Raw genomic sequence first — 17,225 nt, forward strand, 5'->3', positions numbered from 1 at the left:
GGGCTGAAGAGATGGCTTAGTAGTTAAAGGGACTTGCTTGCAAAGCCTAACTTTGAGGATTTGATTCCCCAGGACCCATGTGCTAAGTGGCAAATGTGTCTGTGACAGGAAGCCCTAGTGTGCCTATACTCAATCTTGTCTGTCTCTTTCTCTCTCTCTTTAAAATAAATAAATAAAATAATAAAAAAAAAAAAAGAAGAAGAAGAAGAGGCGGTCTGGAGAGCTGGCTTAGCTGTCAAGCCCTTGTTTCTGAAGCATAAGGATCCGGGTTCAAGGCTCGATTCCCCAGGACCCACGTAAGCCAGATGCACAAGGTGGCGCATACATCTGGAGTTTGTTTGTAGTAGATGGAGGTGCTGGTGTGCCCATTCTCTCTTCCTCTCTCTGTCTGTCTGTTGCTCTCAAAGAAATAAATATTAAAAAAAAAAAAGTAAAAAAGAAAAGGAAACCAAACATGGTGGCACACACTTTTAATTATAGCACTCAAAAGGCACAGGTAGGAGGATCGCCATGAGATCAAGGCCAACCTGAGACTACATAGTGAATTCCTCTTCCTGGGCCAGGGTGAGACCCTACCTGGAAAAGACAAAAAAAACAAAACAAGCAAACAACAACAATAACAACAAATTTTTAAAAAAAGGAGGAGGAGACAATTTTGAGAGTATACTCTTATGATCCCAGGTATCCATGATCTCAACTGTTTCCCTCCCTCCCTTCCTCCCTTTCTTACTTGTTTTAAAAATATCTTAGTGTTTTTTTTATTATTATTATTTGAGAGACAAAGACACAGAGAATGAAAATGGTCTCACAAGGGCCTCCAGCCACTGCAAACCAACTCCAGACGCGTGTGCCATCATGTGTATCTGGCTTATGTGGGTCCTGGGGAATCGAACCTGGGTCTTTTGGCTTTGCAGGCAAGCGTCTTAACCACTAAGCTATCTCTCCAGCCCTCTTAATTATTTTGAGGCAGGGTGTCATGTAGCCAAGGACAACCTTGAACTCCTAGTCCTCCTGCTTCCATTTCGCCAGGGCTAGGATTGTAATCATGTACCACCAGCCAGGTTCAATCTTTGTTTCCATATTGTCTTCTCAAAAGAACCCTCCTGGGCTCAAGAGATGACCCAGCAGTTAAGGTGCTTGCCTACAAAGCCTAACAACCCAGGATCGATTCCCCCAAATCCACCTAAGCCAGATGCACAAAGTGACGCATGCGCCCACAGTGGAGAGTCTGGTGCATCCATTCCCTCTCTCTGTCCCTCTCTGCTTGCAAATAAATAAATTATTTTTAAAATAAAAAAGAAACCTCCCACACATGTAGTTCCTTTAAAAACAATAAAGTATGGGCTGAAGAGATAGATGGCTTAGCAGTTAAGGTGCTTGCCTGCAAAGCCTAAGGACCCAGGTTCAATTTCCCAGGACCCACATAAACCAGATGCACAAGGTGGTGCATGTATCTGGAGTCTGTTTGCAGTGGCTGGAGACCCTGGTGCACCCATTCTGTGTGTGTGTGTGTCTCTGTCAAGTAAATTCATTAATACATTCTAAAGAAAACAAGTATGTATTTTTGGCTGGGTGATAGTCAATCAAGTGCTTGGCTCAAAAGCACAAGGACCTGAATTTGATCCCCCAAATCCATATCTTTGTGAAAATTCTGGGCGCAGTGGTACCCACTTGTAATCCCAGCTTTGGGGAGGCAGAGACAGATGGATCCATAGGGCTCACTGGCCAAGCAGTCTAGACTAATTGGCTAATTCTAGGCCAATCACTGACCCTACCTATCTCACAAAGATGAATGGCCTTCCTGAGAAATCACACCCAAGGTTGCCCTCAGCTTCCACATGCTCTCTCTCTCTCTCTCTGTCTGTCTGTCTGTCTCTCTCTCTCACACACACACACAAATATTTTAAAATATATTTTTATTTTTATTTATTTATTTGAGAGTGAGAGAAAGAGACAGAGAATGGGCAAGCTAGGGCCTCCAGCCACAGCAAATCAACTCCAGACACATGCACCACTTTGCGCATCTGGCTTCCGTGGGTCCTGGGGAATCAAGCCTGGGTCCTTAGGCTTCACAGGCAAGTGCCTAAACAGATAAGCTATCTCTCCAGTCCCACATACATTAAAAAAAAAAAAAAATGTGTTTCACTTTCCTTCAATCCATCCCCAACACACACAAACATATTTCATCTACTTCCAGACACCCACAGAGAGGCACTGTTGTCTTGGGATTCATGAAGCCTCTCTGCTGATACAGATGCAGCGTGGCACATACTCACTCCTGCTGGATCCTCACACCTCCTTCATTTCTGTTTCTCCTCTCTCTGTCTCCTCGATTTTCACACCCTTTCTCACTTCTATTTCTCTTCTATCTCCCTCTCTCTCTCCTTGTTGATTTTCACATCCTCTCTCACTTCTATTTCTCCTCTATCTCCCTCTCTCTTTCTCTTGCTCTCCCTTTCTTGATTTTCACACCCTCTCACTTCTGTTTCTCCTCTCTCTCCCTCTCTCCTTTTCCCTCCCTCTCTCCCATTCCTCTTGTTGTTTCTCTCACAGATGGACTAACCAAGCACAAGTATTAAAGCCAAGGCGACCATGTTACCTCCTTAGCCTGTTGGGGTTGGGGGAGGGCTGAACTTTTCAGGAACCTCAAAGAGCAAGGAGGCTTATTACAATAGTTTCTTATTGGGGTGTGGGGTAGTGGCACTTGCCTGAAATCCCAGCTCCTGGGAGAGAGAAACTGGAGTATCAGTATTTTTTTTTTTTAGAGAGAGAGAGAGGAAGAATTGGCATGCTGGGGCCTCAGCCACTAAAATCTAACTCCGGGGCTGGAGAGATGGCTTAGCGGTTAAGCGCTTGCCTGTGAAGCCTAAGGACCCTGGTTCGAGGCTCGGTTCCCCAGGTCCCACGTTAGCCAGATGCACAAGGGGGCGCACGCGACTGGAGTTCGTTTGCAGAGGCTGGAAGCCCTGGCGCGCCCATTCTCTCTCTCTCCCTCCATCTGTCTTTCTCTCTATGTCTGTCGCTCTCAAATAAATAAGTAAAAAAAAAAAATTTTTTTTAAATCTAACTCTGGACACTTCTGCCACCTAGTGGACATGTGTGACATTGTGCTTGCCTCACCTTTTGCGGCTGGCTTATGTGGGATCTGGAGAGTCAAGTATGGGTCCTTAGGCTTTGCAGGAAAGCACCTTAACCACTAAGCCATCTCTCCAGCCCAGGAAACTGGGGTTTCAAGAGTTTCAAGGGCTGAGGATGTAGCTCAGTTGGTACCCACTGACCATGCAAGAAGCCCTAGGTTCCATACCCAGCAAGGCATATAAACCAGGCATCCCAGCACCTGGGAAGCAGAAGCAAGAATATTAGAAGTTTAAGGTTGTCTTTGGCTATCTAGTGAGTTTTATGCTAGCTTGGACTATATGAGATACTGCCTCAAAGAAAAGAAAAAGGCTTTCCATTAAGTTTGACAAATATGAATCAAAATTTAGAGAGAAATGATTTGCCCCTTCAATTGAAAATGAAAGTTGTGTCAGGCATGGTGGCGCATGCCTTTAAAATCCCAGCACTAGGGAGGCAGAGGTAGGAGGTCCTCCATGGGTTCCAGGCCAGCCTGATACTACATAGTGAATTCCAGGTCAATCTGCTAGAGTAAGACCCTACCTTAAAAAAAAAAAAAAAAAGAGGAATTGAGGTCTTTAGAAAAAGACTGGAACAGAATTGTAAGCATGTGAAAACTAGAACTTAAGATGCATATGTGGAGAGACTCAGAAAGAACGCACATGGCGTCCACCATGAGCTCCCCTGAAGAGGGAAGGTTTTGAAGCAGAGAGCAAGAAATTCAGAGGCAAAATGGGTGATGAAGAGGTTCTCACACTTACGGCCACCCCGAGTTTAGAGTAACTACACAGGGAGCAAGTCGAGACTTGGTGAGATCACCCATGTGGTAGATTTGGAGACCAGAAGAAAACAACCAAGTGTGTCGTCAAAGTGAGAAGTTACCCCAAACTATATAGCAGAGGCAAGCAGAGAAGTTTAGATCGAGAAACAATGCTATCTTCTCCCAGGTGAAGGAGGTAGAGGCCAGTGTCATGTGTGCCCTCAAACAGCACAGGGCAAGAGTCGGAGAGACCCCCAGACACCTGGGGTCCGGCCAGAAGAAAGGACAGGGAAGAGCTGGAAGGTGGCCGTCTTACAGCATTTGATTTAGGTATGCAAGGGGAACGCTAGTAAATTGGAGGATGGATCCTAGGGTCAGACCATCCAGGCAGAGCATTGGACTGTGGGCAACAGGGGCCACTATAGATCAGTCCAGATGAGACATGAGTTCCATGTTGGCCAAGAATTCCGTTCTTGTGCCAGGGCTAGGTGGCATGTGGGGTGGCATCTCTTGGTTCTCTTTGAGTCTCAATCCCTAACTGAAACTGCCTAAGAGAAAAGTTAGCTTTCTCCTGTCCTCCTTCAGCCTTGAACTTTCTGCCTCAGCCTCCCCAGTGTTGGATTTCGGCCCCAGCTCCAACAAGGGGCTTCTGAGGCTCTGTTTCATTTTTGTAGTGATGGGTCTCGAACCCGTGGCTTCAGTGAGCTACTCAAGGGCTCCATCACAGAGTTACCTCCACAGCCCTCCATCACACTAACTTCGGAACCACCGGAAGTCCTCACAGAAATGGTTGCTTTTAGCTGGGCGTGGTGGCACATGCCTTTAATCCCAGCACTTGGGAGGCAGAGGTAGGCGGATTGTCGTGAGTTCGAGGTCACCCTGAGACTCCATAGTGAATTCCAGGACAGCCTGGGCCAGACTGAGACCCTACCTGAAAAACAAACAAAAAATGGTTGCTTTTGTCATTTCTGGGCCCTGGTTTGTCCTGTCCGAGAGGCTCATCTGTGTGATAGAGGCGGCAATGTTGCATGGTTTGCACAATGAAGTCACAGCTAGTTCAAACCATGACAAGAGAGGAGAAAGGAAAGGAGAAAAACTACCCAAAGGGAAAAACAACAACAACAACAAAAAACACACCCCTGGTTGAAGAGAGGTCAGGGGTGGCATGTGATTAAGAGGGGGAAGAAGGGAACAAAAATTAACCTTCCTATAGAAACCACAAAAGCGAACAGTGCAATCTTTTACATTCAGGAATGCTGGGACTAGCTGAGATGCAAATCCAGCCCTGGAACAACAGAGCCCTATTGCTGCTGATATGATAATCTGTAGAGGTATGGAGGAAAAGTGGGTGGTCATGCGAAATTCATGAAATGCTTGAGGTGAACTCACTCTTAAAGTATTAGTCATGTTTTGTTTGGTGTGTGTGGTCCCCCCCACCACCAATTTATTGTGCAGAGAAGGATTCCTCTGTACCCCGTGTTTTCTAACAGTTCAGCTTGTTCTCCATAGTGTTTTAAGATATCCCATCTCAAGCGTTTGCTGTTGTTCCAAAGGCATTTGACAGTGGCCCTGCCTCCCCTTGGCCTACTCAGACAAATATGCTTACATTTGCATAGAGCACGGCACCTACTTAACTCACTATGCCAGCTAGAAAGCTCCAAGGCCAGAGGGTGAAGGAGCCTGGCACTGCTGAAGGAGAGTCCAACCAACGTGGCCTCCAGCTTTCAGTACGAGTAGAAGAAACGTGGAAATTAAAAGCCAACAGCTGGGTCTGCTGGTATAGATCTGTAATGTCTACATAGAGAGTTCCAGGCCAGCCAGGGATATATAGTGAGACCCTGTCTGAAAATAGCAGCCCAAGGAACCAAATGTTAATAAACAAACAAAAGAAAGAAAGAAAGAAAGAAAGAAAGAAAGAAAGAAAGAAAGAAAGAAAAAAAAAGTGGGCATGGCAACACACGCCTTTAATCCCAGCATATGGGAGGCAGAGGTAGGAGAATCACTGTGAATTCTAGGCCATCCTGAGACTACAGAGTGAATTCCAGGTCAACCAGGGCTAGAACAAGACCTTACCTTGAAAACCCAATAAATAAATAAATAAATAAAATAAAGCATCTGGAGTTTGCTCTTGCATACTTATCTCTCTCTCTCTCTCCTACATAAATAAATAAAATTTCAAAAACTAAGTCAGGGTTGTGCGTGGTGATGCACACCTTTAATCCCAGCACTCAGGAGGCAGAGGTAGGAGGATCACAGTGAATTCGAGGCCACCTTGATACTACAGAGTGAATTCCAGGTCAGCCTGAGCTAGAGTGAGACCTGGAAGGTTCAGGAGTGACCAAGACCACGGTGACCACTCTGAGGCAAAGATGAAAGTGTTTTTTCCGGGAGAAATACGAGCTGCCAGGACTGACTTTCAAGAGCAGAGCAGTCAGTTTGGGATTACAGATCGTGGGCTTTCTAGAGCTCTTCAGCTGGGCGAAGGTGAGAAAGGGAAGGAACTCTTTTGTTCTTTACATTAGCCATAGGGTGTGAGACCAGAACAGCGACCTGACCTGAGAGATAAGAGGGCAGGAAACTTAGACCTGGGCATTGTAGGCAAGGAAGGGATAATGGCTGTGGCTTCCTTGAGGAATGACCCACATCCTTATGTCTCTGATGCCTTCCTGTTGTCCCCAGTGACTCCATTTTGTCCTGACCTAACATTCCAGCCTTTTGTTAATGATAAGAGACGAGGGTTAATTTTTCACGCTGACCATAAGGGTGATGAGTTTTAATGGGAGAGGCTGGATAATGGGTGTCTCTTCAGGGCAGGTGATGAGGAGGCAGTTTCACGGTGGCTAAAGGTGGCGGAGTGTTGAGATCAACAGCGCCAGTGTCGCATGTTGTTATGACTTGGTCCTGGGTGAAGCAGAGACTTCTCTCATGCCATCCCTGTATTGAGCTGGCTTCAGGGCAATCGCTGGCAGACAACCTGTTGTTATCGAGAAGGTGAGGGAGGTGCGCTCTGTGCACCCCATGAGAAGACAGAAGGGGGAATAAAAGAGCTTGTTGCTCTTGCCAAAATGCCAGGTGTAAAGGGAGGATGAGCTTTCAGAGGCCAGAGATAGAGGGCTTGGGGCAAGAGGGAGGAGGCAGAGGGGCATTTGGGGATCCGGGGAAGCATAGGAACACAAGAGAGTTTAAGTTTGAGAGTGCCCATTGGGGTGGCAGTGTGCTTCTCCCTGGATGAGATGGGGTGAGGGCTAAGGAAGGAGGGGGCCCAAGGAGTCAAGCGGGAGGCGCTAGGGTCAGGGTAGGCGAAGTTAATCAGGGACAGGCAGAGGCAGAAGACTCGAGTTACTGTTAGAGTAATATTGTAAGCCGTCATCAAACAGGGGAGCCTATTAGTCTGACTCATTGTTTATATTTAGTTATATTTTTCTCGCTGGGTGACTACGACCCTGTCAGAATTAACGGTATATTTTGGAGGTCCATAATGGCTCTGTAGGAGGGACTTTAGGGACCCATGAGGAGTTCTACGACCCTCAGCATTGTCATCTGCTAGGATAAGTCAAGGCTGTGCTGGCCAAGTGGCCCTCCCTCTTTTTTTTTTTTAATTTTCTTATTTTTATTTATTTATTTGAAAGTGACAGACAGAGAAAGAGACAGATATATATATGGAGAGAAAATAGGCATGCCAGGGCCTCCAGCCATTGCAAATGAACTCAAGACACGTGCGCCTCCTTGTGCATCTGGCTAACATGGGTCCTGGGGAATCGAGCCTCGAACCAGGGTCCTTAGGCTTCATAGGCAAGTGCTTAACCGCTAAGCCTCTTTTGGGAAGCCTGGAGGACTGATTTTCCTCCAATGTGACTCTCCTGTTGCAGATACACTGATTTGGAACTCATTTCTGGATCTCCACATCCTCTCAGATCAAGAAGACAGGTATCTTCCCAGAGGCTAGAAGTTCAATTGTCACATCATCTCCTGTGTCCTTTATTTTTAAATTTAATTTAATTTTCTTTATTTATTTGAGAGAGAGAGAGAATGGGCACACCAGGGTCTCCAGACACTGCAAACAAACTCCAGATGCATGCACCACCTTGTGCATCTGGCTTATGTGGGTCCTGGGGAGTTGAACCTGGGTCTGTTGACCTTAAAGGCAAGTGCCTTAACTGCTAAGCCATCTCTCTAGCCATCCTGTGGCCTTTTGACCCAGGAGCAGGAACCAAAATATTGGTTGTCCTTTTAACTCCAATGTTTCCAATTGATTTTGACTTCTACATATGGTTACTAATCACTCAGAGAGACTGTACATATCTGATTAGCAAAATGGACTAGCTAAAAAGGGTGAAGAACATACTTGTTCCAAAGCAGATCTGGTTAGAGAATGACACAATAGTTTAAAATCATTCTAATTAATATTTGAGTTTAGTTGTCAGGTGACATTGTAAGTTATATCTGGGACATAGAAAGCATACACATTGTATCTTTAAAGTAAATGTCAGTTATAAGTATAGGCATAACATTTAGTAGCCCTGAAAACAGTATTTTTTCAATTATTTTTTAAAATAAATTTTATTTATTTACTTGAGAGAGTGAGAGATAAAGAGGGCGAGAGAGAGAGAGAATGGATGTGCCAGGGCCTCCAGCCACTGCAAACGAACTCCAGACGCATGTGCCACTTTGTGCATCTGGCTTACATGGGTCCTGGGGAATTGAACCAAGGGCCTATGGCTTTGCAGGCAAACACCTTAACTGCTAAGCCATTTCTCCAGCTCCTTTATTAATTATTTTATCAATAACCTTAAGGCAATTGATTTAACATAGAAATTGTATGTTAGGAAAAGACAAGACAGTATAAAAACTTAGCATCTGTGTTTGAAAACAACTTTGGTTAGTCTGTATAGTTGTAAGTACCAATTGCTTCCCAAACTGGAAGTAGATCAGCTATTTAAGATTATTTTTTAGGGCAGGAAACATAAGCAAAGAACTTAAGATACTAGAAATGAAGCAATTAAGTGAAACCTTGACTGAGACTGATTATACATAGCTCAAAAATAAAATTAACTTTGGTCGTTGTTGAGTTACATTAGACACAATATGATAGACAGAAATTTCTTAAATAAGTACCTTTTACCACTGAACAATTTTCAGGCTTAACTAAAGAAATATTTATGACTATTACATGAAGCTTCAACAACCTATATTAACATTGTTTGTATACAGTGGATTTTCTTTTTTTTTTTTAATTTTTTTTGTTCATTTTTATTTATTTATTTGAGAGTGACAGAGAGAGAGAGAGAGAGAGAGAGAGAGAGAGAGAGAGAGAGAGAGAGAGAGAATGGGCGCACCAGGGTCTCCAGCCACTGCAAACGAACTCCAGATGCGTGCGCCCCCTTGTGCATCTGGCTAACGTGGGTCCTGGGGAATCGAGCCTCGAACTGGGGGTTGGGGATTTAGCTCAGTGGATGAGCGCTTGCCTAGCAAGCGCAAGGCCCTGGGTTCGGTCCTCAGCACCGAAAAAAAAAAAAAGACAAAATCATAAAAAGACCAAAAAAAACACAAGAGAACTAGAGCCTCGAACCGGGGTCCTCAGGCTTCACAGGCAAGCACTTAACCGCTAAGCCATCTCTCCAGCCCTACAGTGGATTTTCTTAAGACATGGGGAGATTTTTAGTTTTTCTAAGAACAAAATCACAATAAGTCACTTTTTATAAGACTTAAATTATAACCTCAGTGATAATCATCTAGCAAAATCAGCTTGAACAAGACAAGAACCATCTCAAAATCACAGAGATTTATCCAGGCATGGTGATGCATGCTTATTGATAGCTAAATATCATGGACTTTGTATAAACCCAATTACAATATTCTAACATCTGGGAAAGTCTAATGTTAACAAAAATTGGAATTTACATATTTAAGGCTCATGAGGCTACGGAGAGTAAACTATGAACAAAAAAGATCTGTTGACAGAATTAAAAATTAACAAGAAATCTATATTATGTAGTAACATTTTTGGCTTAACTATGAAGACATGAAAATTTTTATGATTTTTTTAAAGCTCATCAGTAGTGGGATACCTTTATGTAATATGTACATATATATTTTATGAGGAGATTTAGTACTTTTTTTTTTTTTTCAAGGTAGGGTCTCACTCTAGCCCAGGCTGACCTGAAACTCACTATGTAGTATCAGGGTAGTCTTGAACTCACAGTGATCCTTCTACCTCTGAGTGCTGGGATTAAAGGCATGCACCACCACACCTGGCCAATTTAGTACTTTTAAATTATTTATTTATTTATTTATTTATTTGAGAGCGACAGACACAGAGAGAAAGATAGATAGAGAGAGAGAAAGAATGGGTGCGCCAGGGCTTCCAGCCTCTGCAAACGAACTCCAGATGCGTGCGCCCCCTTGTGCATCTGGCTAACGTGGGACCTGGGGAACCGAGCCTCGAACCGGGGTCCTTAGGCTTCACAGGCAAGCGCTTAACCGCTAAGCTATCTCTCCAGCCCCAATTTAGTACTTTTAAAACCTACATAAGATGTTCATTAATTTATAAGTTAGTTTTTGAAATTAATTTAGCTATAGTTAACATACCCAAAGAATAGAGGAACTGGATTAAATTGCCATGATCTAATTTATAAAAAAAGGAAATAAGCCTCATGGAAAAGAGAGGGAATGAGCAGGCCAGGACCACTTGCCACTGCAAATGATTTCCAAAACAACTTCCAAATGTATGCGCCACTATGTGCAGCTGGCTTTGCAAATAAACACCTTTAACTGCTGAGCCAAAAAGAAATATTTTAAATCTCTTAACATACACAAAAATTTATGACACAATCTGTAACTATTTGAACCTTAATCACCTCTATAATTCTGTCTGTGGTACGTTTGTGAACTTGTTCAGTGATGACGTAAGTTAAAATTCAATTATTAAGACTGATTGTTGGAGGAATTGAGGAATTACATCTTAAATCACAACATAACTTTGTTTAGAATTTCTTTTTACTGTTCACCATGAAGTAAATTGTTTTCAAGTGTGTGGCAGATAAACACTGTTTAATGTTCCAAATATGCTCTTTTTACCTTATGAAGTAGGGAAAATGAAGAGTAAATAGTTCCTCTGTGATTTTTTGTTCATTTATTTAATTTTTTAAAAATTTTTTTGTTTATTTTTATTTATTTGATAGTGACAGAGAGAGAAAGAGGCAGATAGGGAGAGAAGAGAGAGAATGGGCGTGCCAGGGCCTCCAGCCACTGCAAACGAACTCCAGACGTTTGCGCCCTCTTGTGCATCTGGCTAACGTGGGACCTGGGGAATCGAGCCTCGAACTGGGATCCTTATGCTTCACAGGCAAGCGCTTAACCGCTAAGCCATCTCTCCAGCCCACATTTATTTAATTTTATTCACTTATTTGAGAGACAGTGAGAGAGATAGAAAGAGGCAGATATATAGAGAATAGGTGCCTCAGCGCTTCCAACCCCTGCAAACAAACTCCAGATGCACGTGCCACCTTACGCATCTGGCTTTATGTGGGTACTGGGGAATTAAACCTGGGTCCTTTGGTTTTGCAGGCAAGTGTCTTAACCACTAAGCCACCTCTCCAGCTCTAGGTTTTTTTTGTTTTTTTCTAAATTCCAGGGAGCTTTTCAGTCTTCCCTCAGGAGTACAAGGCAGCTTTTCCATCCTGCCATTTTTCAATCCTGCCTCTTTTAAAAATAGGAGAATCTTGCATTTCCTCCCCCTGCAATCTTAATTACTTTTAGTGTTTCTTCCGGGGAACACTGAGCAGTAAAAAATGGCTATGCCATCTAGTACAGTGGGCTTGGTGGAAAACATCCCCACAATAAAGTGGCTCTGCTCAGAACAGAAATCATTCTGCAGCCTTAGGGCTGTGAACCACATACATACACACACACACACACACACACACACACACACACATTCATCTTAAGTGCACTTTTCATACAGACTCTAGACAGCCATTTCCCCTTCACACATTCATTCATTCATTCATTCAGAAGTTATGCATTCCCATTTTAAATTTGTATTCTATTTACAACTCGGAGACTAAAATCAAACCTTGTTACCAGGTAGGGGCTCAGGAGAGGCTGAGGGAGCTGGAGGAGCCGGAGGAGCTGTTAGGGTCAGGTCCTCCATGGTGTCCGGGTCAAAGCAGAGGGTGAGGACAGGTATGGGGGAGGGGCTGAGAGACTGCGTTCCTGACACCGTGGCTAGAAGGACCTGGTGAGAAAAGCAGGAAGGGCAGAGAGAAGGCCGTGCATGCAGAGTGAAAATAGGGTATTTTGGACCATTTCCCTGTACGTTGGCAGAAGTTTGTTTTAAATCAGTGAGAATTTGGAAATCGAAAGTGTCATTCTCAGGCCATTTGGACCCATTGTCCAGATGATGGATGTGGCTGAGCAGAGTTACGGAGAAAGAAAAGATGTCATCCAAGAGTCGTAGAGGCTTTAAATTCTTTTTTTTTTTTAATGTTTATTTATTTATTTGTAAGCAGAGCGAGACAGAGAGAGAGAGAGAGAGAGAGAGGGAGAGAGAGGAGAATGGTCATTCCAGAGCCTCCAGCTGCTACAGACGAACTCCAGACACTTTGTGCATTTGCCTTTACATGGGTCCTGGGGAATAGAACCCAGATCCTCAGGCTGTGCAGGCAAGCGCCTTAACCACTGAGCCATCCCTCCAGCCCGAGGCTTTAAATTCTTTTTTTTTTATATTTAGATATATATTTTTATAGACAACTTATATACTTACAGAGAACAAACCATGGTATTCCCCTCCCCCACTTTCTTCTTCATAACTCTGCTCTCTGTCAAGAGGCTTTAAATTCTTAAGGAGACAGGGAAAGAGCAAAACAAGGGTGAGAGATATATAAACCAGAGTGTCAGCTGGGTTTACATAGGGCACCAATATGACCCCCTGGCCTATTAGGGTGAACGGGGCCCGCGCCCCCCACGTGGGCAGAGGCCATACAGGTCACAACTGTCGTCTATTTAGCCTGTCAGTGGGCGAGGAGGGCAACTGCGCTCCCGATGGCAAAAGCAGCTGGCAGTGGGCGAGAGAGCTCAGGGGGAGAGGGGGTGTCCTGAGATGGTGCAATGGAAGCAAAAGGTGCCCCGTAGGGTACGGTAGACCAGAGAGAGAGAGACCAAAGGTGTCCAGAATGCATCTTTCTCAAGACCTGGAGTTAGGGCCTAGTGGCCGAGGGGTGTAGCCTGGCATGTGGTATGGCTTCCATGAGGAGGGGTGAACCCCGAGACAGGCCAACCCAAGGGGGACACTGGAGGAGAAGGAGGAAGAGACGGAAGAACAGTGAGGCCGGATCGTGGGGGGTGTGAGAGCCTGTGTCAGATCGAGATGGTCCCAGGCCTTCAGAGGATCAAATGGCAGTCGGTGATCCAGTCACAGAAAAGGAGGTCTGGCCACCCAAGAGGGCATCAGAAGCCTTCCTATCCGAGTCAGGGCACCAGCTGTAAGGTTCAGGAGTGACCAAGACCATGGAGACCACTCTGAGGCAAAGATGAAAGTGTTTATTCGGGAGAAATACGAGCTGCCAGGACTGACTTTCAAGAGCAGAGCAGTCAGTTTGGGATTCCAGATCGTGGGCTTTCCAGAGCTCTTCAGCTGGGCGAAGGTGAGGAAGAGAGGGAATTCCTTTGTTCTTTACATTAGCCATAGGGTGTGAGACCAGAAGTGACCAGGAGGGAGATAAGGAGACACCTAGATGTGGGGCATTATTAGGCAAGGAAGGGATGATGGCTGGGTGGTTCCTTGAGGAATGTGGATGACCCTCTTTCTTGTGTCTCTGTTGCCCTCTTGCTGTCCTCAGTGACTCCATTTTGTCCTGACCTAACAAGACCCTACCTCGAAGAAAAAACAATCAAAACCTAAGCCAGGCGTGGTGGTGCACACCTTTTCTGCCAGCACTCGGGAGGCAGAGGTAGGAGGATCGCTGTGAGTTTGAGGCCACCCTGAGACTCCATAGTGAATTCCAGGTCAGCCTGAGCTAGAGTGAGACACCACCTCAAAAAACAAAAACAAACAAACAACAAAAACAAAACACTTAGGGGGCTGGAGAGATGGCTTAGCGGTTAAGCTCTTGCCTGTGAAGCCTAAGGACCCCGGTTCGAGGCTCGGTTCCCCAGGTCCCACGTTAGCCAGATGCACAAGGGGGCGCACGCGTCTGGAGTTCGTTTGCAGAGACTGGAAGCCCTGGCGCACCCATTCTCTCTCTCTCCCTCTATCTGTCTTTCTCTCTGTGTCTGTCGCTCTCAAATAAATAAATTAAAAAAAAAATTTAAAACAAAAAAAAAAACAAAAAACTTAGGGCTGGAGGGATGGCTTTGCTGTTAAGGTATTTGTGTACAAAGCCAAAGGACCCAGGCTCAATTCCCCATTCCCCAGGACTCATGTAAGCCAGATGCACAAGGGGGCACATGCATCTACAGTTTGTTTGCAGTGGCTGGAGCCCCTGGTGCACCCATTCTCTCTCTCTTTCCCTTGCCTTCTACCTCTTTCTCTCTGTCAAATAGATAAATAAAAATAAAAATTAAATTAAAATGACTCAGCTAAACCACTCTTGGGCATATACCTGAGACTCTAAGGTAATGTACCATAGAGGTCCTTACACATCCATGTCTATTGCTGCACTATTCACAAAAGCCTAGAGATGGAACCAACCTGGGTGTCCATTAGCAGGTGAATAAATACAGAAAATGTGGTCTATATACACAATGTAATCTTGTGTGGTTGTAAAGGAAAAAGAAATTGTGGCATTTGCAAGGAAATGGAGTCAAGTGGAACATTATGTCAGGCAAAATAAGCCAGACTGAAAAAGAGAAATACCATATTTTCTCTTACTCAGAATTCTCTTTGTCAAAATATTTAAATTTGTATTTATATGTGTGTGTGTGTGTGTGTGTGTGTGTGTGTGTGTATGTGTGCATGTATATATCTGTGTTTGCAGGTTATAAAACTAGAAAGGCAATGAAGAGAGGAAAATAAAAGAAATTAGGGGAAATGGGAAATAGGCTAATGGAGTATATGTGATAGGAAAGCAGGAAGGAGTACTAACTGGGGTCGAAAGGGACCCAGTTGGAAGGAGGAGGAGGCACAGAGAGGGCGTAGGGAAGAGGAAAAATGGAACAAGGTATAACGACACATATGTATGAAGATGTCATGATGAAAACCCATTACTTTGTATTCTAACCTAATTTCAAAAATTATTTTTAGGGAGATGAAGAAATGGCATAGCAGTTAAGGTGTTTGCCTGCAAAGCCAGAGGACCAAGGTCCAATTCCCCAGGACCTATATAAGCCAGATGCACAAGGGGGCGCACACATCTGGAGTTCATTTGCAGTAACCAGAGGCCCTGGCGTGCCCATTCTCTCTCTGTCTGTTTGTCTCTCTCAAATAAATAAATAAAATATTAAAACTTTAATTTTTATTCACTTGCAAGGACAGGTGGGGAAGAATGGGTGTAAGGCAAATTTCAGGCACATGTGCCGTGTTGTGCATCTGGCTTTTTGTGGGTATTGGAGAATCAAACTTAGGTCAGTAGGCTTTGTAGGCAGCACCTTAACTGCTGAGCCATCTAGCTAGCACCTCTTTTTCTTTTCTTTTTTTTTTTTAATATTTTGTGTTCATCTTTATTTATTTATTTGAGAGTGACAGGGAGAGAGGGAGAGAGACAGAGAATGGGCGCTCCAGGGCTTCCAGCCACTGCAAATGAACTCCAAACGCGTGTGGCCCCTTGTGCATCTGGCTAACGTGGGACCTGGGGAACCGAGCCTCGAACCGGGGTCCTTAGGCTTCACAGGCAAGTGCTTAACCACTAAGCCATCTATCCAGCCCTCTTTTTCTTTTTTTAAAAGAATTTTATTTATTTGAGAGAGAGAGAAAAATGAGCATGCCAGGGCCTCTGGCTACTGCAAATGAACTCCAGATACATGTGTCACTGTGCATCTGGCTTATGTGGGTCCTGGGGAATCAAACCCAGGTCCTTTGGCTTTACAGACAAGTGCTTTAAGTGCTAAGCCATCTCCCCAACCCTTATTTTTATTTTTTTTTAAATTATTTTATTTTATTTTATTTTTTGGTTTTTCAAGTTAGGGTCTCACTTTGGCCCAGGCTGACCTGGAATTCACTATGGAGTCTCAGGGTGGCCTTGAACTCACAGTGATCCTCCTACCTCTGCCTCCTGAGTGCTGGGATTAAAGGTGTGCGCCACCACGCCCAGCTCTTTTTACTTTTTCAAGGCAGAGTCTCACTCTAGCTCAGGCTAACCTGTAAGTCACAGCCTACCTAGGCTGGCCTCCAACTCAGGGTGCATCTTTAACTTCCTGAGCGCGGGACTGAAGGCATGTTGCGACCACGCCCAGCCTGGATCTTCTTGTACAGTTCTCTGTTAATAAGGCGGTATATGAATTTTATTATTTATTTATTTACTAACTTACAAGTGTATGTGCCAGGGTCTGTTTGCTCCTGCAAATAAATCTGCCAGGTACATTTGTTTTTGCATATGGCTTTACATGGGCACTGAGGAATCAAACCCAGGTCAGCAGGCTTTGCAAGCAAGTATCTTTAACCACTGAGTCATCTCCCCAGCCCAGTAAAGGAATGATAAAGGGACTTTTTAAAAATTTATTTTTATTTTTATTTTTTTCTCAATTTTTTTTTTTTTTTCTTTTTGAGGCAGGGTCTCATCTAAGCTAGGTTGGCATTTGAAAGTCCTGAGTTCAGCCTGTCCCTGCCCCTGATGCCCTTACAGTTAAAGGTAGCAACACCATCCCTCACTTTTAGGCAGGAGGGTGTATGGGTTAACGCTCATTCCATAGGGTTATTTGATGCTTGAGATCTGGGTTCCAGGCATTTCTCTAAGCCAGAAGAAAGTCATCTTGTCTCTTGTCTTAAGTAAAAAAAGATGACTCCTAAGTAAGACAAGTTTTCCTCAAAAGAAAACTTCCTGAATGGCGCTGTTTACCAGTTCAGTCTAGCCTTGTGCTGGCTGACACAGGCAGCTGAGTATTGTTCGAGATGTGCTGTCCCTCACTGTTGGGCACACCACTTGCCAGACTTTCTTATCCCTCCTACTATGCTTCACTCTTTCCCTCTTCACTCTTCATTGTGTGTGTGTGCGTGTGTGTGTGTGTGTGTGTGTGTGTGTGTGTGTGTACCTGCACATGCGTGTTCATGAGGAGACCAGAGGTTGAGGTTGCATGTCTTCCCCAGTTGCTCTCCACTTGGTTGTTGTTTCGTTTTCTTCTTCCTTTTTCCTTTTATTTATTTGAGTGTGAGAGAGAGAGAGAAGCAGAGAGACAGACAGACAGAGAGAGAGAGAGG

This window comes from Jaculus jaculus, chromosome 23 (genome assembly GCF_020740685.1).
Source record: "Jaculus jaculus isolate mJacJac1 chromosome 23, mJacJac1.mat.Y.cur, whole genome shotgun sequence".
Classification (NCBI taxonomy): domain Eukaryota; kingdom Metazoa; phylum Chordata; class Mammalia; order Rodentia; family Dipodidae; genus Jaculus; species Jaculus jaculus.